Genomic DNA, 25,118 nt, shown 5'->3' with positions numbered 1-25,118 from the left:
AGGAAAAACAGAATGGTTGTCGAGCAGTGGAACGTCATGTGGCACCGCCACCCTGAGAGGTGCCTGAACGACTGGTGGACCGTTCTGAGGCAGCGGGGCTGAGTCCACTGCACGGGCCGCTAATTCCTGTTGAAAACATTGTAACTGTATCTTATGCACGATGTAATCCTGATACATGGCAGATGACATAACAGCCAGTCCTATCACAGACTTCAAGTCGGTCTGCACACCCTCAGGCAGTCCTTGTTCAATTTTCTCTCTCAGTGCGTCCTCCGCAGAGCTCACCTGCCATCCTGCAGGGCCCCTGTAGACGGCGCCGGAATAGTCTTGTTGTGTAAGGGCTCCACTATCCTCCTCCACTTCTGCCCGTGGAGACGATACCACACGCCTCTCTGTGCGTCCAGCAGCTCTGTCACCGCACTGTCTGCGCTCCAGGTCCTTCAGCGCATCTGAATGTTCATTGTATAATTGAATCATGCCTGTTCGTTGAGCCTTCAATTCAGACAAGCGCCCCCCCAGGTGTGCAGTAGTGGCGGAATCCATCCTACCCGCCCACATATTGTCCGTCGTCTCAGTAATCTGCCTCCTCAGAACATTGAGACTATCACCAAGAGAATTCAGTGTCATGATAACCCTCCCCCTCTCTTCCTCCTGTGACTGACCACCGCCGTGGTTACTGCCAGAAACAGAAACGTTGCTCATTGCCGGATCGGGGCTAGAAAAATCTAAGTCACGTGCATCAAAAACGCAGGCTCCCCCATCAGGAGAGCGAACGGATGTGGACAGGGTGTCCTGTACTGGTGACCCATCAACGGATGTGGACAGGGTGTTCTGTACTGGTGACCCATCAACAGATGTGGACAGGGTGTCCTGTACTGGTGACCCATCAACATGACATTGGGCATAAGCCTCACACATTTCCTGTCCTCTTTGGAGAAAGAGATCCATCAACCTTCGTTCTGCCTTAACCCTATGCTCCAGGACCAGTCTATAGTCCTGTATTCGTACGTTCAAGGCATTGATGACAACTGGAGAAAATACGCTACCCTGTGGCCATGGGCCAGAAGGGCCCCATAAGTCCCATTTAGAGTCCCATTCAACCAAAATTGAAGTTAATTCAGCCATCAGTCCATTTGGTTGGGAGGAGCATGCGTGTGTATGTGACCCACTCATACTGGAGCGGTATACGGGCACACCTTAAGGTCAGAGAATATTGAATTACAATTATAGTCACTTCTATCGCTACTATAAGCACCCACAATTGTCCAAAAATAACCCCCCTGTGATGCAAAATTACCCCATATATTAGTTGTCAAAACCCTAAAGGAAACACACTGATTCACAATGGTCAACCTGAAAACCAGTTATTAACGCGGTTATCACAGGAAGCATGTACACCGTGAACTGTATAGCTATATACAATTCACACGAATAGATACAAAAATATGTATCTACAGGCGGAAACAAAAGCAACGAAATTTAGGTGTTCAGAGACAGAAACCAAATTAACCTATTATAAAACTCAAATATCCTCCTATAACATAGTGTAGTGAAAAGGGTGTCATTAACCGGAAAATCACAAATGCAGTGACTTCCCAAAAATCCTACTGTGTATTAGTACCCACAATAGCCCCCCTTTAAACTTAAACTAAGTCAACAATAAACAATACAAACCAAAGAAATTGTTAGAACATGTCACACACTGAATGTTTCAAGACAAGGTTACCCTGTGAGTTGAAACTGGCAGAACAACGTCTAGTCATGTAACAGTCATGCACCATCACCCATGCAGGTTAATAGAACTCGAAAACAAAAGATGGGGCAAACTCCCTACACTAAAACTCACGTATATCCAAATGGACTACCAAATGGTTTTACTTTTAAAAAGAAAATCGTGAGAAGGGGTTTAAAAGACTAACTATAATTACGGGCCAAAAATGTGTTACAAAAAACGTGGTAGGCTATATCATGAATAGAGTATTGACCGGCCTCCTAAAAAATGTACACTATAAATTCAAGTATACACACCAAACACCTGGGAATATTCCTACCAGTTGTTCAAAATTAAGACAAAAACTTTGTCAAAGAGAAGGCCGTTCCAATACTCACCCATGTATTGTCCACCACGCATGCAACTGAAAGAAATAAAAACTGAAAATGTTACTACTTAATCACCTGAAAAAGGAAACAATTAACCTACGATCAATCCATCCTAGCAACAGATCAACTTTATAAAAAATGTAAACTGTCGAGTACAGCCACAGAAATGGTATTTATAATTAATAACAGATTTAATAGACATGTGTATCTGTATCCTGCAAACATTTTGAGCTAAAGGGAGTTGTAGTCATATCCCCTGATTCCGAAATCATCAGTAACAGAAGAGAACAACTACAAGGCCCAAAGATAATATAACCTGGTCGCCAAATGACGACTCACTCTGTTGTTACTATTGTATATTTGCACAGGACGTGCCCACGAACGGATTACAGATTGACGTTTGTCAACATAAGGACAAAGAACCCACTATGTTGTGGAAATGACTGGTACATCCTACACATGAAATACATTGCCCCTCAACCCCCCTCACAGTAACCCTCAAATGAAATTTCAACCACATATCACAGTAAGGTGACATGAAAGATCAGCAAAGCCACAGGCACTACAAGAGAACAAAGTAAAGACAGAATTTCACAAAACGGCAATTTTCATTGGCTCATAAAACCTTAATTTTTTCACTTACAAAAACGTACTATACTTTCCCATGTCCGTATAGGTCCAAAGTTCACGGGTAGAAGTTTCCGTGCATTTTGATCAAAGATCCTGGGAGGAGATGCATTTTAATTGATTTTCATATAATTCAAAATGGCGGGTGATCTTGATGTATATTTAATAACGGTTCTGTGTAGTTTGCAGTGGTGTCGGCGTGTCAAGGAAGTCCAAACGGAGAGTTTTCTTTGTCTTAAAGTTGTATCCAAGTTTTATTGAAAGAGATACGAATGCAGCTTTACAAGGCAATTTCGGGGACAATGGCCCTTGGAGTCACCGCACACGCATATTCAAATCAGCTTAGTACGAGTGAGCACACCATAGGAACGAAAACATGTAGGTCCTCATTCACAACGTCGTTTACGCCAGAGTGTAACGGAAGCGTATACAGATACTAAATATCATCGTATTTCTCTGTCCGATCACGCTGCGATTTGCTCCCGTCTTATTCAGGGAAGCTGGTGTAATCACTTCATTTGTGCGGATCGCAGAGTGTAGCCTTTCCGCATTTTTCCCAAGCGATTCGCCTGGTGTCGCCTGGTTAGAACGCCCATCCCACACCATATAAGGCAACAGGAAATATCGAAATACGTCATCATAGCCTGCACCGGGCTTTAAATTATATACAACAGCCGCGATGAGCTTGTAGAGCAGTTAATTTTTACAGGCGGGTCTCTGCACGGACAGATCTTCAAGCAAACAGCGCGAGTTTTGTATATAATTATAAACGAAACTTGCCAACTTGGCACGCATTGCTTCACTCCTTGTTAAATGTCAGAACGTTAATAAGTTAACTGATGTTACAGTTACTTTCACATAATGAGAAAGAAGTTAATTTGTACTGTTCACCACACAACCAAATGCTATATTAAAACGCAATGATAAAAGGCCCTATTGATTAGTCTACTGCGGTGATTGATTCCCTGCCCTGCACTGTCGGATTTGGAAAGCAAATATATGGACATGCATGGACACAGGACATATTTTCTTTCTTTTTTTTCTTGTGGGATTTGGCTATATTTCATCCGATCCAACTACGTTGTATGTTTCCTCAGCTGCAGGTAAGAGTTGGCTATTCTGTGTGGCGTCCGCATGTGATCAATATACATATTATAAATTAATACCACGACGCAAATGGAGGCAGATAGGTGCTTGCAGCAAATGCATTTAGGCCTACGTGAAACTTCTATTTTGTATATAGGGCTAATCCCCCCCCCCCACACACACACACACACACACACACACGCACCGACAGTCAGACTGACTCAAAGGAGCTCCATAACGAAACAATTTAAAAAGGCCTATACTGCAGACATTACTACACTAAACAACGTTGGATTCGTACAGTGCAGAATGCAGATAAGTGTATGTTCTTATTGTAATTGTGAGTTTGTTTTTTAACATGCAGCGCGAGTCCGCGAGAGCCGATCTACAAGCTCACAGCGCGTTGCACTGCGAGTAGAAAGCTGTCAAGTGAGCAGCGCAATCGCGCATGCTAGAAATATCCTAATAAATAAATAAAAAAGGTGTCGGGCTTGCAGGGGCAGTTTCTGTATGGCACTCTAGGCTAACCTGCCTCTAGAATGCATGCATTTAGGCATACAAGTGATACTTGGCTTTTATATAGGCTATAATTTTTTTATGTGCGACCAATGTTGGGACACATGCCTACATATTTTATCTGAGATTTGGGGACTTTTAATTGATTCAGCATGAAGACTAAAGCCTTCTTAATAAATCTACGCAAGCCGTACACGACCATGAGAGGTGGCGCAGCTTTCAGCGGAATTTCCGACCAACCCACGTCACCGTCAAGTTCACGTTCAAGTTCATGAATTCCCACGTAATGTGGGAATCCACGTAAAAGCCTGTCCGCTCACGCTCCGCTCACGTAACGTCACTTTATGAGCGTAAACGCCGTTGTGAATGAGGACCTTTATGAGCGTAAACGCCGTTGTGAATGAGGACCGTAGTCTATATACTGATGCAAGTTTAAAACTCCCTCCCTCTCCTGAGGGTGGGACTTAGAAGTGTCCTTACTTACTGGCCAATCAGTGAGCCAGGACTGTCATGCAAGGTTTCCTATGAGAACTTGCAACAGATGTAACTATACCAATAAGAATGAATGTACCATATAAAATATACAGAACATTATTTAACACCTGCAATGAAATAGTTAGACTGTATTCTTGACTCTAGATGCATATTTGACAAAGATACGTTGCATTCATGACAGACAGGACAGACAGATAGAGCAGAGCAGAGCTTGACCTAAGATATGCCATGCAGCTGTTATCTTATGGATGCAGCTAGGGTAAGGAGTTCACGCAGACCCCTGTGGGGTTTAATTACCCCCTAACAAAAGCTCTGTTTCTTCAAGCCTAGTTGTAAATAACTAAGCATAATCTCAAAGGATCTTACCGTGAGCCAGTTACCACAGATTGCATTGTATAGAAAAACAGCTGTCTCAACTTACGCTCTCCTCTTGTGTGCAGTCTATGCACCTAGCTGTTTTATAATATATCAACTGATTGATATATACGTGTCCATATCTATAATATATCCATCACAACCCCCCTCAGAGCGCAAATGCGCTCTGACAAAAAGAAACAAAAATCCGTACAAGAGTTAAAACACATAGACCCATAACATAACCCCACAATAAGTCCCCCCTCAGTACCTAAATTGTATCAAATTAGAACAGAACAAACCCCATCTTGTATGACAGGCCTGAAACTGAAAACAGAAATTAAACTCCTTCTTTAACTGAAATCCTATTTAGACTAAATCAAATTCCTATACTGATTAACTGGTTTATGGCCAGTGACGTAATTGACGTAATGAAATCAATAAATCCCTTATGGCCACTGACGTAATTGACGTAATCGATTGATTCCCAATAATCGGGAGCTTATTGTCGCAAAATTTAGCATTTTTTAGCTAATTTTGCTAACGGCCGATGTAATCTTCCTAAAACCGGCCGAAAATCCGCGCGTGCACGGTCGATCGCGCACGCGCGTGATCGCGCATGCATCGCTGCGTAAAATGCGATGTTTTGGGCTTGATTAGAGCTTAATTTGACTTAGTTATGAAAAATATGATGATAGCTTAGCATTCCGGACATCTTTCATTGTGGCACACTAGCAAAGCTACTGCCGGATATTTTGATCCTAACCGGATGTGGTCATCGTTCACTCGCTCCTTTTGGTCAGAATCGGCAAAATGGTGACGTTACCGCCACCATCAGGACTGATTGTCCCAATACTATGGTCTTGCCCCGTCAGAATGAGATATAGTGTGTATATCGCAGATTTTTCTATTGGCATTAAAATGACAAATTAAACATATGAAAAATGCTGGCTGAAGAATCAATCCACTGTTAATTAGGCTTGGCCATAAGAGGGTTTTAAATTCAAATACCTGTAAATGAAAAGTTAACACTTAAAACATGAAAAAATGGATTAGACAACGAAAATAAACATCTCTAACAACAGTACTAGACCAGTACCTTGTTAAATCTACTTGAGCTGTATCAGCACAGAAAACAACAAACACAAACATGAAACCATAACATCTTTCAACATTAATCAAAAACAACGATTCTTTTTTTTCTTTTTCTTTTCTTCCATGTCACAAACTGTTCAATCGGACGTCCAACGCGCGGTAGGAAATATTCCCACAATTATTTTTTCGCCTATAGAATAACAACGCTTGGAAAATCCTCCTTGATTCTCAGAACTCGGCATAGTTTGCATTGACTGATGATGGGACGTAGATCTCTTAGGTTTGGGGCGGGGGCAAAAGTGGACTGTAGTAGGCAGAAGACAACAGAATCTCCTTTGAGCATCACAAGGCTCTGATTCTGAATGACAGCTTATTGCTTTAGCCATGTCAATCATGACAGCAGAAGCATCAAAACGCTCCCTTCTCCATAGCAGCAGGAGAACAACACTCCTTTCTCCAGTGGGAACATAGGAGATCCTTGTAATCTCGGCTGCAGAATAGTGGTCGGGTTGACACCTCTCCGGCTATCTCAGTGGCCGTGAAGGTCACCTGCTGTGTTGATCTGACGATAGAGGCTAGGCGAGAAGCATTCTGTTGTGATGACAGCTGCCTATTGACACACCCCCCTGGATGCTGTCGGGTTGCCACTCCCCCTTTTTGGTGCTGTCAGATGTCAGTTGTTGACACGCCCCTGGAGCGGGAAATCACTCCGGTGTAGATGACCAGAATGGAACCCTCTCCCATGTCCACCTATTAAAGGGTGACATGCAGCCTTCCTCCAAAGAAAGTTAGAAGTCCCTCTCAAATCATGCGGTTAGAATATTAGTCATCCATGCAAAAATCAAGAAAGTGTGTTATAACATATTAGTCCTCGTTTTGACTTTCATTTATATACCTCCAATGGAATTTAATTCCCCTCAAAGCACCAACAACTCAATTGCAAATCATGGCATGTTCCCTTTGTTATTTTGACAACCCTAAAACAATTTAGTGTGACTTTCTCTGACATTAATCCCACTGTTTTGTATTAATCTCTCTTGTTCTGGCATTTTTTTTAGTCACCAGTTTGTCACCTCACCATGAAAGGGAAGGGGACGGGTTTTCTTTTCTTGTACAAGCGGTAAAAATAACACTTGCCCGAATGTTAATGTCCAAAATAAAAAATCAGCAGCTTTCCCAGAAATGTCAAACAAAAATAGACGATCAATGACTGACACACGTTACCTCAGCCGTCATAGTTGTAGTCCACAGATCTCCGCCCGGTAAACTTGAGCCGCAGGAACACTCACTGAGGGTCAGGTGGTGGCACAGGCCAACCACGACAGTTGCGCAACGGCTGGACGGGCGCCATCATCCCACGCCATCCAAATTATGCTCCCTGCGACGGCTGTCCCTGCCAGGAGCCGGGCGGCAACTGTACACAATACCGCACCACATGTGACAAACTACCACATCTGAAGCAACCTTGGTACCGACGCGGCTTGGGACCACGGTGAAAACGCTGACGAGGCTGGAAGTCTCTAGGAAAAACAGAATGGTTGTCGAGCAGTGGAATGTCATGTGGCACCGCCACCCTGAGAGGTGCCTGAACGACTGGTGGACCGTTCTGAGGCAGCGGGGCTGAGTCCACTGCACGGGCCGCTAATTCCTGTTGAAAACATTGTAACTGTATCTTATGCACGATGTAATCCTGATACATGGCAGATGACATAACAGCCAGTCCTATCACAGACTTCAAGTCGGTCTGCACACCCTCAGGCAGTCCTTGTTCAATTTTCTCTCTCAGTGCGTCCTCCGCAGAGCTCACCTGCCATCCTGCAGGGCCCCTGTAGACGGCGCCGGAATAGTCTTGTTGTGTAAGGGCTCCACTATCCTCCTCCACTTCTGCCCGTGGAGACGATACCACACGCCTCTCTGTGCGTCCAGCAGCTCTGTCACCGCACTGTCTGCGCTCCAGGTCCTTCAGCGCATCTGAATGTTCATTGTATAATTGAATCATGCCTGTTCGTTGAGCCTTCAATTCAGACAAGCGCCCCCCCAGGTGTGCAGTAGTGGCGGAATCCATCCTACCCGCCCACATATTGTCCGTCGTCTCAGTAATCTGCCTCCTCAGAACATTGAGACTATCACCAAGAGAATTCAGTGTCATGATAACCCTCCCCCTCTCTTCCTCCTGTGACTGACCACCGCCGTGGTTACTGCCAGAAACAGAAACGTTGCTCATTGCCGGATCGGGGCTAGAAAAATCTAAGTCACGTGCATCAAAAACGCAGGCTCCCCCATCAGGAGAGCGAACGGATGTGGACAGGGTGTCCTGTACTGGTGACCCATCAACGGATGTGGACAGGGTGTTCTGTACTGGTGACCCATCAACAGATGTGGACAGGGTGTCCTGTACTGGTGACCCATCAACATGACATTGGGCATAAGCCTCACACATTTCCTGTCCTCTTTGGAGAAAGAGATCCATCAACCTTCGTTCTGCCTTAACCCTATGCTCCAGGACCAGTCTATAGTCCTGTATTCGTACGTTCAAGGCATTGATGACAACTGGAGAAAATACGCTACCCTGTGGCCATGGGCCAGAAGGGCCCCATAAGTCCCATTTAGAGTCCCATTCAACCAAAATTGAAGTTAATTCAGCCATCAGTCCATTTGGTTGGGAGGAGCATGCGTGTGTATGTGACCCACTCATACTGGAGCGGTATACGGGCACACCTTAAGGTCAGAGAATATTGAATTACAATTATAGTCACTTCTATCGCTACTATAAGCACCCACAATTGTCCAAAAATAACCCCCCTGTGATGCAAAATTACCCCATATATTAGTTGTCAAAACCCTAAAGGAAACACACTGATTCACAATGGTCAACCTGAAAACCAGTTATTAACGCGGTTATCACAGGAAGCATGTACACCGTGAACTGTATAGCTATATACAATTCACACGAATAGATACAAAAATATGTATCTACAGGCGGAAACAAAAGCAACGAAATTTAGGTGTTCAGAGACAGAAACCAAATTAACCTATTATAAAACTCAAATATCCTCCTATAACATAGTGTAGTGAAAAGGGTGTCATTAACCGGAAAATCACAAATGCAGTGACTTCCCAAAAATCCTACTGTGTATTAGTACCCACAATAGCCCCCCTTTAAACTTAAACTAAGTCAACAATAAACAATACAAACCAAAGAAATTGTTAGAACATGTCACACACTGAATGTTTCAAGACAAGGTTACCCTGTGAGTTGAAACTGGCAGAACAACGTCTAGTCATGTAACAGTCATGCACCATCACCCATGCAGGTTAATAGAACTCGAAAACAAAAGATGGGGCAAACTCCCTACACTAAAACTCACGTATATCCAAATGGACTACCAAATGGTTTTACTTTTAAAAAGAAAATCGTGAGAAGGGGTTTAAAAGACTAACTATAATTACGGGCCAAAAATGTGTTACAAAAAACGTGGTAGGCTATATCATGAATAGAGTATTGACCGGCCTCCTAAAAAATGTACACTATAAATTCAAGTATACACACCAAACACCTGGGAATATTCCTACCAGTTGTTCAAAATTAAGACAAAAACTTTGTCAAAGAGAAGGCCGTTCCAATACTCACCCATGTATTGTCCACCACGCATGCAACTGAAAGAAATAAAAACTGAAAATGTTACTACTTAATCACCTGAAAAAGGAAACAATTAACCTACGATCAATCCATCCTAGCAACAGATCAACTTTATAAAAAATGTAAACTGTCGAGTACAGCCACAGAAATGGTATTTATAATTAATAACAGATTTAATAGACATGTGTATCTGTATCCTGCAAACATTTTGAGCTAAAGGGAGTTGTAGTCATATCCCCTGATTCCGAAATCATCAGTAACAGAAGAGAACAACTACAAGGCCCAAAGATAATATAACCTGGTCGCCAAATGACGACTCACTCTGTTGTTACTATTGTATATTTGCACAGGACGTGCCCACGAACGGATTACAGATTGACGTTTGTCAACATAAGGACAAAGAACCCACTATGTTGTGGAAATGACTGGTACATCCTACACATGAAATACATTGCCCCTCAACCCCCCTCACAGTAACCCTCAAATGAAATTTCAACCACATATCACAGTAAGGTGACATGAAAGATCTCTCAGAAAGAGATGAAGGAAACATTGTAACAATATGCCATTTAGTGGTCAAAATATATAAAAAATATTTGTCAGCTGGTATGCTGAATGTCATCTTACTACAGAAAGGATGTAATAAACCTAACTATAGTAAAGATCTTTGAACAGGGGTAGCCATCTGTTTACTGTAAATAGCCCCCCAATAAATTTGCTCACAGCTCACAGTGGGTCTTTTTAAAACAAAGGAGAGGAGATAGCCCTAAAGCTCTCTTCACCTGAAACATAGTGTTGATTCAGGGCGATAGCGATCCCCCCTCCTTCTGAAACTAAACAAGTTATTTATTGAGGGTGTAAGGAAGGTCACCCCCTACCCTACAGCACCTTATGTCGAAGCATGTAAAAATTGTCCCCAGTACTCCTATTTAGCTGTATTTGTATTTACTTATTACTCATAGAACGGCCTCTACCAGCAATATCTTACTGGACACAATTTGATTTGTCCCCAATTAAAATTTGTATGAGTACAGTCATCCATTCATTCACTCACACAGGACTCTCACAGAGTTGATTTAAATCACTACCACAGTTCAGTAGTACTATTTTCCAACTCTTCAAACATAACCACTTCACACACACGTATAACTTCACCCATGGGACAAGGTAGAAGGACAAGGAATCAGTCCACTGTACTCTGTCCCATCTTGTGTGTGTGTGTGTGTTGACCCTCCGTTGCCTCAGTCAACACGTCACCACAGGTGGTCTATTCCGAGAGCATTCCTAAGTAATAAAGGTCCCTGTCTATTATATATGTCAGGACGAACTCACAGCTATTGTAAGCTTTAACAGATTGTTATCTTAAGCCATCTTTAGTGACTCCACAGCTAGCCTCTTGTCAATTAATGCAACCAGCCGTTTGAGTCTTAAAGATAATTGATTGATCGAAATATGTATTAACAGTCTGCAGAATTACAGTACTTTTCAAGCACAAACTCAATACAAAGGCTGTTAACTGTGAGTGGACAGTTTACAAGAGGGTCCACCATTGTTCAATTCATCAAAAAATAGACTATACTGCATGGCCTAACTGAACCAAACCTTTTTTTTTATTTTATCGGTGCAGCCATCCCTACTGCGCAGAGCTATGCATGTCTCCTGGCTGGCGTAAATTGTTGCACAGCCCAACACCCATTCAGTACACATTCAAGACCGCACCACTCAACTAAAAAATGGTCTGATCATAATAGTCATTCTAGCAATTATTTTCACCCGGGTTGAATAAAAATAATATGTAGAAAAGAATGACACAAAAATGTAGCCTACCCATCTTTTCGTATTCAAAATACAATTTTTAAACAAACAGAACCAGACCAAGTCTAAATATGTGCCCATACACATGCCGTCCAAGTGAATAAATAACATTATCAAAACCCAACAGAATTCGTTCTCTGGTCCAGCCAGAAAATGAACATCCTAGATGGCCTTCTAGACTGTTTTGTTCCTTCAATGAATACCCAACACAGACAGACAACATCCACAAAAGCACACATAAAGAGTAATCTAAAACCATTTTTAACCCTCGTATTTCGTATACAGACATATTGCAATGCCTTAAATCAATAAAAATTCTAACGACACCTCCCCCCATTTGAGACATGAAACTTCTCCATGTATCATTAACATGCAACCTCAGCCACATATAGGAAAGATAGACAGGATTCTGGAAAGATAGACAGGATTCTGTCCACCATAAGAACAGTGCCAGAGCACCGGGCATCACCACAGGTATACGCCACCCATAAAACATTCAATCACCCATACGGACAGACATACACAGACACCCACAGCCCCAGGCACGCACATACACGCATCAAAAGGCTAGTTTGTCAAGCCAAAGACAGAGGAAACGAGTCAAACGACCCATGGCAGCACCAGAACACATGCGGTCACGTAACCCCAATAACGTTGATTAAATCAGAAATAAAACTGATCCACCCCAAAGGAAACGTCCTAATTTCCCAAGGAAAACGGGAGCGAAAGAGAGGAGTGCACGCACACGCACGCGCACGGAACGGCACAAGGGAGCAGTAGTTGCTGACAGAAAGAACAAAAACCACGCCCCTAGCCAACCCAGAACAAACCCGCTCACACACCGGAAGTATGAGGAGACTGTAAAAAATAAAGAAACGCTCCCGAACGGGAACAAAGACAGTACGGCCGCCGGATAGCCAGCCAGTACTCAAAGAGCCGCAATGCCACTGGGAAAACCAAAATGGCCACGAAGAGATATTAACAACAAGATGAGCACATTCAATATGAGCGTCACCCAAATGATACAAACAGCAAAAATTAATCAGCACGCTGCACGTCCCACTCAGGCCCCACAGGAAGAGCAACCACACACACAATGAAAAGCAAAGCGTAACCTAATCGAATGTAAGACGCACGTTTAGTAATGCAGAAACATTTAAAAAGCGAAAAAAGATCCGATTCCTGGAAACACTTGCTCCTCATATAGGTTACCCACTCCCCCAAAACAATACGCCCAAACGTGGAAAGCAGTACGCTGACGACAAATCATTGGCAAAAGTGTAGCAACAACATAACTTTACCTGTCCACAGAACAAAGGAAATACGACTCTCCCGTCACATCCCGCCCATCTGTGTGTAGCGCTGCTCAAAACAGACTAGCCCTTATACAAGAGAAATACTCATCCAATCCCAGAATAAAGCCACACTCCACACAGACCCACGCGATGTTTCAGCAAAAGCCCCTGTACTTTTCTTAAACAAAGGACCCCATACCCCGTCGAGCAGAGACCCCCACCCCCACTATACGAAGGTGTAAAACATTTAAACGTACACCCGTGTCTTTCCACAAATCACCGCTAGGAGGAAATAGTGCCAGCACAAAGTGATCATAACCAAACAATCACCATAAATGCAAGCACATTTCCCCAGCAGCAATGTAAGCAAAAAAAAACACACGTACACATCAGTGCGCGCACCTTTAGCATCGTATATATATATACGTCACAAAATCTCAGTTTTGCGATACGCTCGCCGGCTCATCTTACTGGTCTGCGTAGTCTGACAACAATCTCAGAAGAACAATATTAATAAATATTAATATTAATAATCCAAAACTTCAGACTCTCTATATCCGATACACCCAGTAACGTGGGGCCACAGTTATCCCACTAAACACTTTCGGCTAGCCCTCAGGAATGCATAAAACCGTCCAAATATTGTGCACTCCATTTAATACGAGAACCGCCACGCAAATAGAACGTGGTCATGAAAAACGCTCGCAAACCGCACGCGCCTTCCGGAACTCCTAGCGGTGTCAGAACAGCACTGCGGCAACTGTGTAGTGTGCACGCATGCTACTATCCACAACCCCACCGGTTCCCCGAAAAACGTGTGCCGTTTGAAATCGCTTTAACCTATGAGGCAATCTACTCAGAATCCACGCTCCCCAAAAGGAGCAAAGGTAATGTTCTATATGGCTACGCCATATCTTCTGCACGTTTGGCCAGGTATATGTTTTTATAATGAACCGCCACATTGACGGCGGAACATTACAAAAACAGAGTTTCAACTTAATTGTCGTAAAAAATTAAATTTAAACCAGGGGTTAGGACGAGGTTTTTGCTCGCCCGGCGTTTACAGTTAAAATAAAACAATGGTAAATGGAATGCGTTGCCTACTGCTCAGCAAGAAAAAGAAAAAATCCCGCGCTCCGAGACACCCCACCACTGGCCTATGCACAGATCCGGCCCTGGATCGAATTTACCAGGCTCCCCTCGTGAAACAGCTGTAATAATAATTTAAACTCACCCAGCTCAAGACGAGGGCTCCTCTGCAACCGAGCTTCGGCACCATCTGATGTATATTTAATAACGGTTCTGTGTAGTTTGCAGTGGTGTCGGCGTGTCAAGGAAGTCCAAACGGAGAGTTTTCTTTGTCTTAAAGTTGTATCCAAGTTTTATTGAAAGAGATACGAATGCAGCTTTACAAGGCAATTTCGGGGACAATGGCCCTTGGAGTCACCGCACACGCATATTCAAATCAGCTTAGTACGAGTGAGCACACCATAGGAACGAAAACATGTAGTCTATATACTGATGCAAGTTTAAAACTCCCTCCCTCTCCTGAGGGTGGGACTTAGAAGTGTCCTTACTTACTGGCCAATCAGTGAGCCAGGACTGTCATGCAAGGTTTCCTATGAGAACTTGCAACAGATGTAACTATACCAATAAGAATGAATGTACCATATAAAATATACAGAACATTATTTAACACCTGCAATGAAATAGTTAGACTGTATTCTTGACTCTAGATGCATATTTGACAAAGATACGTTGCATTCATGACAGACAGGACAGACAGATAGAGCAGAGCAGAGCTTGACCTAAGATATGCCATGCAGCTGTTATCTTATGGATGCAGCTAGGGTAAGGAGTTCACGCAGACCCCTGTGGGGTTTAATTACCCCCTAACAAAAGCTCTGTTTCTTCAAGCCTAGTTGTAAATAACTAAGCATAATCTCAAAGGATCTTACCGTGAGCCAATTACCACAGATTGCATTGTATAGAAAAACAGCTGTCTCAACTTACGCTCTCCTCTTGTGTGCAGTCTATGCACCTAGCTGTTTTATAATATATCAACTGATTGATATATACGTGTCCATATCTATAATATATCCATCAATCTAGAGGTCAGAGGTCCGCGGAACTTGTTCGGCATGAGGAGACGCATTATGTGTGTCGAGGTTTCATTGCCGACGGTCAAACGGTTCATGAGCTATGCGTGGTCAAAGTTTGCATTTTCAATATAGCGCCACCCTTTGGCCAATGGTTGTGGGCTTCGCATCCTCACTGTTTGGCATGGCCCTCTACCATATCAACAAATTTCGCGAAAACCGACTGCACGGTTCAGCCAGAACTGCTATTTTGGCGGAAGAAAATAAATAGCAATTTCAAAAAAGGACCAAGTTCTTTCAGAACTGCTTGGTCCTTTAATAATAATAATGGCTTATAAAGGCCTCTAAATACAGAGACATTAAAGTGTATTGTGCACTGAGGGTTTTCACAGGAAACCCTCGGCAGAATGTCATGCTAAAGATTGAGGAACTGACTTCGACCACAACAATGTCCCCATATACTGGTTTATACACAACACCTAGTGCCTGTATGTTTCCATCCTCACTGACACACTGAGAGAGAGACGGCTCAGAGAGACAGACAGACGCCAAAATAGACAAAGTTGAGATCAGAATGTCTGGGATCAAATGGATTCAAGTGGTTTTCATTCTGCTGAGAGTGGACAACTCTCTACAGGACACTGCTGTGACTGCTGAGATCTACACACGCTCTGGAGACACCGTCAACCTGCCATGTAACCCGATACCTGGAGAGACTGGCTGTTTGACAACTAGGTGGCTTCACTCAAAACTAGGTTCCAATACTGTTACTGTGGCTGAGCGTGGTGTGATTAAATTGATTAAATTGAGTAAACTAGATACAGCAGTCAGACTGAGATTGGAGTCTGACTGCTCTCTGACTGTTAAAGATGTCACGGCTGAAGATTTTGGTTTATATACCTGTCGAAAATATGAAAACGGAAACCTTCGAGATCAATGGATTCAGCTGTTTGTACTGGACGTCACCACAATAAACAGTGGGACAGAACAGAAATGTCATCTGCATGGGTTTGACTACTATAATAGATGTGCACGTCTCACTGTGAGCTGGATAAAGGACAGCACTACCCTGGTAGAAAACACTCAGGATACCGCATGTTCTAGCACTCTGACCATCGACAGACACGACCAGACCAAGAAGTTTACATGTCAGGTTAAGACGACCAACGGAGAGCTGCAGACATCCATCGACTTCCCCTCCTCCTCCTCCTCCTCCACCTCCCCCTCCTCCCTGCAGCCAGCCTGCTCTGATGGTCTCTACGTGGGGGTGACGGTGGTGCGAGTGGTGGGGACGGTGGCCATCTTCCTCATGCTCCTCGCCGTGATTCTCGTCGGCAGGCGAACGGCCACCGAGACCCCGACCATCGATCCCAACGCCGTGATATAGACGACTGAAGCAGCTGTTCCCAGGCTTTACCAGCGGTCCCCCTACAACAGCCGTAACCAACCTTTTTCCCTCTATACCAACGGTTCCAAACCTTTTTTCCTCCTTGACACCAGCTGCGCTTGACCTTTTGACCCTGGACACCAGCTGCCCTTGACCTTTTGACCCTGGACACCAGCTGCCCTTGACCTTTTGACCCTGGACACCAGAGAATCTCAACCGTGTTCTGGATCAAGGCCCACTGACTGGACAATCTGAGAAGCGTCCTCGGCCCACCCATCTTAACCCCCTTAACGCGTTAAGTGTATTTTCAGATCATGTTTATTTTAATGATCTAATTGTGCTCCATGCAGCTAACTTGGAGATCAGTTATTTTTGGCTGTAGTGACAACCTCATGGGAACGAGCATTAGTTACGCTTAACTCCCATTCCCAAATGTTGTCCCAAATATACAATATGCTCTACTTCAAAGTGACAGATTGTAGTAAAATTTATTCATTTCATCTTACATCTACTGTCCATCAGTCTATAGATCTCACACTATCACAATGTTCAGCTATTTGATCCGACAGGCTAATTTTCTATTAGCAGGTATGTAGTCTTAACTTGGTGTGTTTCTGAAATGCTGCAGAAGTTATGCTGAAATGTGTAGCCTGCTGATTACACTGGGGTGAAATCTGTGAAAAGACATACTGTAGCTATTTCCCACAGTGCACGCCACGGCCATGGCATTGGCTTTGCTTGTTCGCTGTAATTATGGTAAAAAAAAAAGTGATCTAGACTATAGACTAATAATAATTAACCTGATTTATTGGCTGCTGTGGAGGAGCATCAGACAATGTGCGTTGTAAATACTGCATCTATAGATTACAACAACCATTATTTCTCCACTTTTCCATTCCTCAACCAGGTTTTGTTGCAAGTCATCCAACGTGGTTCTGTTGGTCAATCTAGCACGTACAGCATGCCCAAGCTGATCCCACAAGAGTTCAAATGGGTTGAGATCTGTAATCACGGCAGGCCATTCCATCCTTGATCCTTACAATCTATACCTTGTTGTAAAGATGACTAATCAACGATTAAAATGATGTAAAATACAATAGCAATTAAAGTGGAGAGATAATGGACCAAAGTAAAGTTTCCGAACTTTTGTTGCTGAGTTTTACAATGAACTGAAATGTACATGCAAGTGTCTTTAAGGACACGACTCCTCCTGGTTGTCCTTTTGCTCTGACCCCCGAGCTGCTTTCTACAAGCTCGCTTGTAGATCACCATTTGATCGTGAGCTCGCCCATCCATGTCCGTTTAAACTCTTTCATATTCAGCAGCACCAGTTCGCTGTTCAGGCCTCTGGTGGAATGTGTTGCATGGAGGTCTAAAGGCCTGCTTTATACTTGATGTTAATAATACTTGATGCACGCTGGTCAGGTCAGGTGTCACTGACCGAAAGTCTGCGTCACCTGTGTGCAACTATAACTAAGGCTTAACCCATTTTGACCTGACGTCAAAATAAAAAAAACGTTCGCTCTGAAAGAATATATACCTAAGATTTTTTGCCGCATTTTTACGATTTTTCAAAAATAGCAGACCTACAAGCTCATAACGCGCCACTCGGTGGCACGCTATGAGCTTGTAGATCTGCTATTTTTCAATAGCTAAAGTATAACATAATGCTTAGTTAAAACACCAAAAGGGGAATAGACTAGGAAAGGAAACTCAAAAGAACAAAGTGGAAGTACCTTCACTAAAAACGCAGGGACAACGCTCCACACGCCCCAAACTCTTCTCCCTTCTGGCTCCAAAACTATGGAATGCACTTCCCATTACAATCAGAACTGCAGCCTCACTCCCAATCCTCCGCCGTAGTCTGAAAACCCACCTCTTCAGGCTCCATCATGGCCATCACTTGCCATAACCCGACGACCTTACAGGCATATGCAAAGGCTCAATTTATGTAACTTAGATAGCACTAGACTTAGATAGCGACTTAGATAGCATTTTATACAGACCTATAGCATTGTATGTAGACAGCACTAGAATAGCATTTTCTGTAGACATAGCACTTGTACAGTTTCATTATATAGATGTTCCACTGTTACGTTCTTAGCTTACGCATGTACATTTCATGATAACTACTTGTTATGTACAGTATGTGATGTATTGCCATGCTATTTTGTTCTTGCTTAATGTGAGTCACTCTGGATTAAGAGCCTCTGCTAAATGCCTAAATTGTAAATTGGTTCCCCTAAGAAGGCTGTTTGAAAGATTGTACATTCAAGAATTAAACGTTCCACAGAAGTGGAATAATTACATTGGAGAAGTTGCTGAGTAATGGGAAACCTCTAGGTGGAGCTAATGCTCTTTAGTTTTTTTTGTCTAAGGCTACACAGACAACCACTACAGTAAGAAACCACAGCCCCTGCACAAGTAATCACATCTTTTAATTTACCTCACGTGTTATAAGCCTGTAGATTGGCTATAGAAAGACATAGACCAACTACAGCTGAGCCAATGGATTGAAAGGTTAAATGTCTGAATTAGCACGAATCCAACATATTCATAGAAAGGATTGTGTAAGCAAAAAACAAAACAAAGTATGACCAGTAAGACGCCTGAGGCCGAGAAGCGACCTAGGTCGCGTGCACTGGCCATATATGGAGCGTGTCTTGAGTGTACAGGGTTTGATGAGGTCAGATCAACATATGGAATGTCAGAACAGGTCAGCTCCATACATGGGGATCTAAGGGTGGCAGCAGGGGCAGTGTCTTGAGTGTACAGGGTTTGATGAGGGCCCAGGTAGGGCCAGGCCTTAATTCTCGGGCCTGTTGAGAACTCTAGTTTTCGCTGGCTGCCGGGGCGCTGCTGCAAGAATAACTTTAGGGGAGGCCCGTCTAGAGTTTAAATTGACAGGTATCAGTCAAAAGGGAGACATCGAAGTGGAAGGATCAACATATGGAATATCAGAACAGGTTCTGGTATATATCCATATACTAATATTGATGACATCAGGGATCTCCATGTATGGGATTAATTGCGACTGCAGTTCGCATTTACTATGACATCAGTGATCTTCATCTCTGATGATGTCACAAGACCTGGGCACAATATATGGGTGCTTTCCCCATGTATGGGGATTTTGAGTGATACACTGACTGACTGACGGGAAATTCACAATTCCATATAGTTAACTGCGACCTTCAGTCGCAATAATAATAACTAGATAAAGTGCCCCTCGGGGCACAGGTCTCCACCAGGGCAGGTCAGGTTGTGGCCTCCTGGTGGCGCTATAATAGGCCAATGTGAAAAGGGTGCCATTTCTTCTTACGCCTTGGATGGCAATTGGATGATTTGAGGCATTTTGTTCCAAAAATGTGTTTTGCAAAAATCCACCTGTTGGTGGCACTATAACAGGCCAATGTGAAAAGAGTGGGATATATTCCTCAGCCTAGTAGGAAAGTCTGTGAAAGATTTCACGTAAATTGCACGCTGCGTTCATGATTTGAGGCTTTTTGTTCAAAACGGGCCAATCCTGCAAACTTTGAAAGCCAATGTTAGCCAATTAGGATTGAATATGAAATATCGGACAGATCCGTCTTGAACAAATTACAATAGAGATAGTGTGTAGCGATTTGCTGGATTTTTGGACAGAATCTGGAGGAGTAATACAAAAAAATGTGTTTTTCAAAAGTCGATCTCCTGATGGCGCTATAACAGGCTGTTCTGGAAAATTTGGGGCAGAGGTTCATCGTTGGCATCCAGGGAGTGTGCCCAAAATTTGGCACCGACCAGGCCTGGAATTTCATCCTTTTAGGGGCAAGGCCACTTGGCCTTTAGTGTGGTCAACTTTTTAAGGGCACAAGGCCAAGTGCCAGGGCATGAAGGCCATCAATTAAAAAATGATTTTCCGATGAACATTGGTTCAGAACAGTGCTTCTTAAATAAATAATCACAGCTTTAAATAACAAAATATAAGTAGCTACTGTTGTAAAATATTGTAAACATGTTTTGGGGACCCAGTCCAGAGATGAAAATCATAATGAAATGGCCTAGGACCCTGTCAGGCTGTCACCCTAGGCTAATTAATATAAATTTAATTTGGGGGTCCTTGAAATTTAAATCATTGGGTTAAACTGAGTTAATTCACATAAAATACAATGACAGCCTACATAACTTTTGAATAAGGGCTTGGTTTAGAAAAGCCTATATTTTGTGCTAAACTAATATATTGAATAACATGGCATTGTAGAGAGGTTAGTGACAGATAAGATAATTTCTCCATTGTGGGGCTGCACCGCTGCAGGACTGAGGACTCTGCAGTAAGTCAACACAAAGTGAAAGTGCAGCTTCAAATCAGTTTTTTGTTCTTACCTGGAGACAGTGTGTGCTGTGCACAGGGGAACAATTGTTTAATTATATCCATGGTGTCTTTCTGTCGCTATCCATAATGCGACGCAAAAGTACATTTATGTTTGTTTTGGTGGGCTAGATAGATTCGGTAGATCTCCTCCTTGTATGGACAGCCACGCTGTTTCGCATTAGACAAAAGGAAATCAGCTGGACCATGTCCGACCAACGTTAATACATGTGACGTAGGACCGCCACACTGTCGCAACTGTAGGAAACATTGTTTTGTTTTGAGTGATAGTTGCAGTTTGACCAGATAGCTAGATTAGCTACACTAGTAGGCAGCGTGTGGGCTAAATGCCCTCTGTTTACTCTGTCAGTGCGTGTATGTGTGGCGCGGAGGAGGAGGCGTGCGGGTGTGTGTGTGTGTGTGTGTGTGTGTGTATGCGCGCGTCATGACGACCAGCGGCAGCGGGGGTAGTTATTAAGGCAAAGTACCGCAAAATAATCAAACCACTTTGCAAATGGCAACACAACTACAACACAAATTTGTTCTGCGCGGGACGTGAGGGGAACATTGGTTACCGTAATGACTGGAAAATTGCGATAAACGGTAAAATGAACTTCTGTGGGCGCCGGTCGGGGCACCACGGCCACTGTGGCCGTATGGGCATATACTTTTTCGAGGGGCACACGGCCAAAGAGAGGGGCAACGACGGCCATGGCCGCCGTGGCCGCCGTGAAATTCCTGCCCTGGCACCGACTGGGTTAACGGTGCCGGAGATTAGCTGGTAACAGACACACACACACACATACACATACACATACACATACACATGCACATACACATACACATACACATACACATACACATACACATACACATATATATATATATATATATATATATATATATATATATATATATATATATATATATATATATATATACACACACACACACACACAAAACATACTCTCTCCCCATGCCTTCGGCCTGGTGGAGACAGTAATAATGTTACTTTACACAACACCTGACGATAGTGGTGTCCATGAAAAAGTAATCTGCAAAACAATTTTATACAATATGAAGTAGGGGTCCATGCTTCATCTATTCTATATATATCCTTGGCCTGAATAAACATTGAATGAAGACCCTTGATATACAGTAGGCTATATCGATAGTGACTGGTTTGTTCCTGGTGACAGTAGCTGTTGTGGGGAGGGATGACTGTTGGCTTGCTTGGCGGTGGTGGTTGTGTTTACGTTGACTCTAGCGGTGGTTGTGTTTACGTTGACTCTAGCGGTGGTTGTGTTTACGTTGACTCTAGCGGTGGTTGTGTTTACGTTGACTCTAGCGGTGGTTGTGTTTACGTTGACTCTAGCGGTGGTTGTGTTTACGTTGACTCTAGCGGTGGTTGTGTTTACGTTGACTCTAGCGGTGGTTGTGTTTACGTTGACTCTAGCTGTGGTTGTGTTTACGTTGACTCTAGCGGTGGTTGTGTTTACGTTGACTCTAGCGGTGGTTGTGTTTACGTTGACTCTAGCGGTGGTTGTGTTTACGTTGACTAGTGGTGGTTGTGTTTACGTTGACTCTAGCGGTGGTTGTGTTTACGTTGACTAGTGGTGGTTGTGTTTACGTTGACTCTAGCGGTGGTTGTGTTTACGTTGACTCTAGCGGTGGTAGTGGTCATGCCGCATGGTGGAAGAGACGCAAGGCTGTGTGAGAGGCAGCAGATAAAATCCAGGACTCACATGAATATTTCATTTCCTGTGAGACTCAATCTGGAGTGTGTGTGTGTGTGTGTGCGCTTTTTGAAACCTATAATGGCATGTTTTGGTTACACTTACAGAGAGAGAGAGAATAAACTCAAAGAATCTTTAGGCCAGAGACATTGCTCATCCTCTGTCTCCCAGTAACACAATCCCCCCCACCCTCTCTTATGCTGTCTTTCTATCTCTCCCTCCTGAAGATTCTTCTCTCTCAACTGCTTTCGTTCCCAGCCTGCCACTTGCTGTGCCAGATGGTGCTATTTTCATTATCTGATCGGGATTTGTAATTAGTGCAGATGAGCTTGTAACTTAATTAATTTTGAATCCGATGTGGGAATGGCTTTTTTTATGGAATGCCTCTGTGGGTTGCATAAGTGTCATTTATTAATTTAATGTAAGGTTTGGAGTGTGGGAATGCACAGATTTATGGCAGAACCACTTAACGCAGGCTACTGTGTTGTAAGGTTTAACAGTTACCCTAGAGGTCAACTGAGATTCTATATCATATTGCAATGCTTGACTAAGTGGAATTTTGATTGTTTTATTGCACATGGTGGCATCCATCATTTTAATATTTGTACAGTGCTGGCTGTAAGAGTGAAAATGCACTACCTATCTTGAGAACGTTGCTCAACAAGTACTGTTAAAACGTATCCATCTGTATGACTGACATTTTTTGAAAATATTATTGATATGATTTACCCTATTAACATGAACTCTAATTACTTCGTTTTTCAAGACGGAGCCAAATCAATGAGCTTATCTCATTTGTCTTGTTGTGGCCCAGGACAAAATGTTAGTACTATAACGTGTCACCTGTAACTGAACTTAAAGAAGACGGGTGCTGCCGACTGTCGTGTCCACCTCAATAAAGAAAGAGTGGATAGGTTTGTAGTTTAACATCAGTACATCTGGGGAGAGATATTTGCAGGATTGATTGAACATAGCCATGTGCCCTACGGCTCATACATCATCAGCTCCAAGATGTGCCAATACAACTAAATGCATCAGACATGCAATGTATCGATGAGGAAAACGATAAACTGTTTGTGGAATTGAATAGGAAGCTGACATGTACAGTATGACTGATTCACACTGTGAGCAACATCAATTTATTAAATTCACAAAGCTCTAAGGAATTTTGAAAATATCTTAATAAATGATCAGAGTCTTTGTTATCAGTTTAACCATGTATAGCAGATCAATAAGGCTCACAATGAGTCTTATCTTTAACTGTTTTTGAAAATGTTTGTACAATTTTGTTCGCCTATTATTATTACATGCCCAAAATAGGGACACCCAGGTTGAAAATTATGAATAGGGGGCCTATTTGTGTGTGTGTGTCGGTTGTTTACAAAGCCCAAAAGCCAGACATGTCATTTTGATTTATATGTTCCGATGTTCAATTCCAAAACCACAATTACGTTGTTAATCTCAATTATTAGTATGACAATTAATCGTTCATGATCGTGATAGCCCTGCCCTCGTCCCATATTTCCTTTTAGATTTACACATCTGGGGAATCGATCGAATCGACAGCCTGATGCAAGTCCGCTTCTCTAAACTTCTGCAATGCGTCTGCTGCCCTATCTCATGGGGAGATGGGGCTTCTGCCCTATCTCATGGGGAGATGGGGCATCTGCTGCCCTATCTCATGGGGAGATGGGGCATCTGCTGCCCTATCTCATGGGGAGATGGGGCATCTGCTGCCCTATCTCATGGGGAGATGGGGCATCTGCTGCCCTATCTCATGGGGAGATGGGGCATCTGCTGCCCTATCTCATGGGGAGATGGGGCGTCTGCTGCCCTATCTCATGGGGAGATGGGGCGTCTGCTGCCCTATCTCATGGGGAGATGGGGCGTCTGCTGCCCTATCTCATGGGGAGATGGGGCATCTTCTGCTGCCCTATCTCATGGGGAGATGGGGCATCTTCTGCTGCCCTATCTCATGGGGAGATGGGGCGTCTGCTGCCCAATCTCATGGGGAGATGGGGCGTCTGCTGCCCAATCTCATGGGGAGATGGGGCGTCTGCTGCCCTATCTCATGGGGAGATGGGGCGTCTGCTGCCCTATCTCATGGGGAGATGGGGCGTCTGCTGCCCTATCTCATGGGGAGATGGGGCATCTTCATTTGTGAAGAAAAGCAGGACAGTCAGTGTTAGACAATAGCATTTTTTTAATGAAAATCATCTTTTTCCGTTGTGTAAAAAAAGGATTTATTATGCATACTATTTATAGCTTCCACGTCGCAGGCAGTAGAAAAAAAGGGTTTTACACTTAAAACATTAAGAGCATTCAAAAGCAACATTCTAATAAAGTTGGACCGAGACATTCCCTTACATTGTCAACTCACTATGGTTGCTATTTTTGGCTGGTCGGATTACTGTTCAGATCCTCGCTAGTCGCGACAAGAATATACACTGCATACAGTTTATAAGCCAGGCTCATCCAACATAATTCTAGGTTTTTGCTCGGGTACATCGGCTTTTTCTACC

The 25,118-nt window shown here is 43.3% G+C and overlaps 1 long non-coding RNA gene across 1 annotated transcript in view; it reads left to right on the top strand.

Annotated features, from left to right (window-relative positions):
• LOC306941430 overlaps nucleotides 1-24,194 on the top strand; it is a 52,263-nt gene extending 28,069 nt beyond the window's left edge. The window contains exon 4 of the long non-coding RNA XR_013792143.1: nucleotides 24,129-24,194. This is a non-coding gene — a long non-coding RNA (uncharacterized lncRNA). The remainder of the gene's footprint in view (nucleotides 1-24,128) is intronic.
• The last annotated feature ends 924 nt before the right edge of the window (nucleotides 24,195-25,118 follow it).

This window comes from Electrona antarctica (assembly GCF_951216825.1).
Source record: "Electrona antarctica genome assembly, chromosome: 17".
Taxonomy (NCBI): Eukaryota; Metazoa; Chordata; class Actinopteri; order Myctophiformes; family Myctophidae; genus Electrona; species Electrona antarctica.
This window is presented reverse-complemented; position numbering and strand designations above follow the sequence as displayed.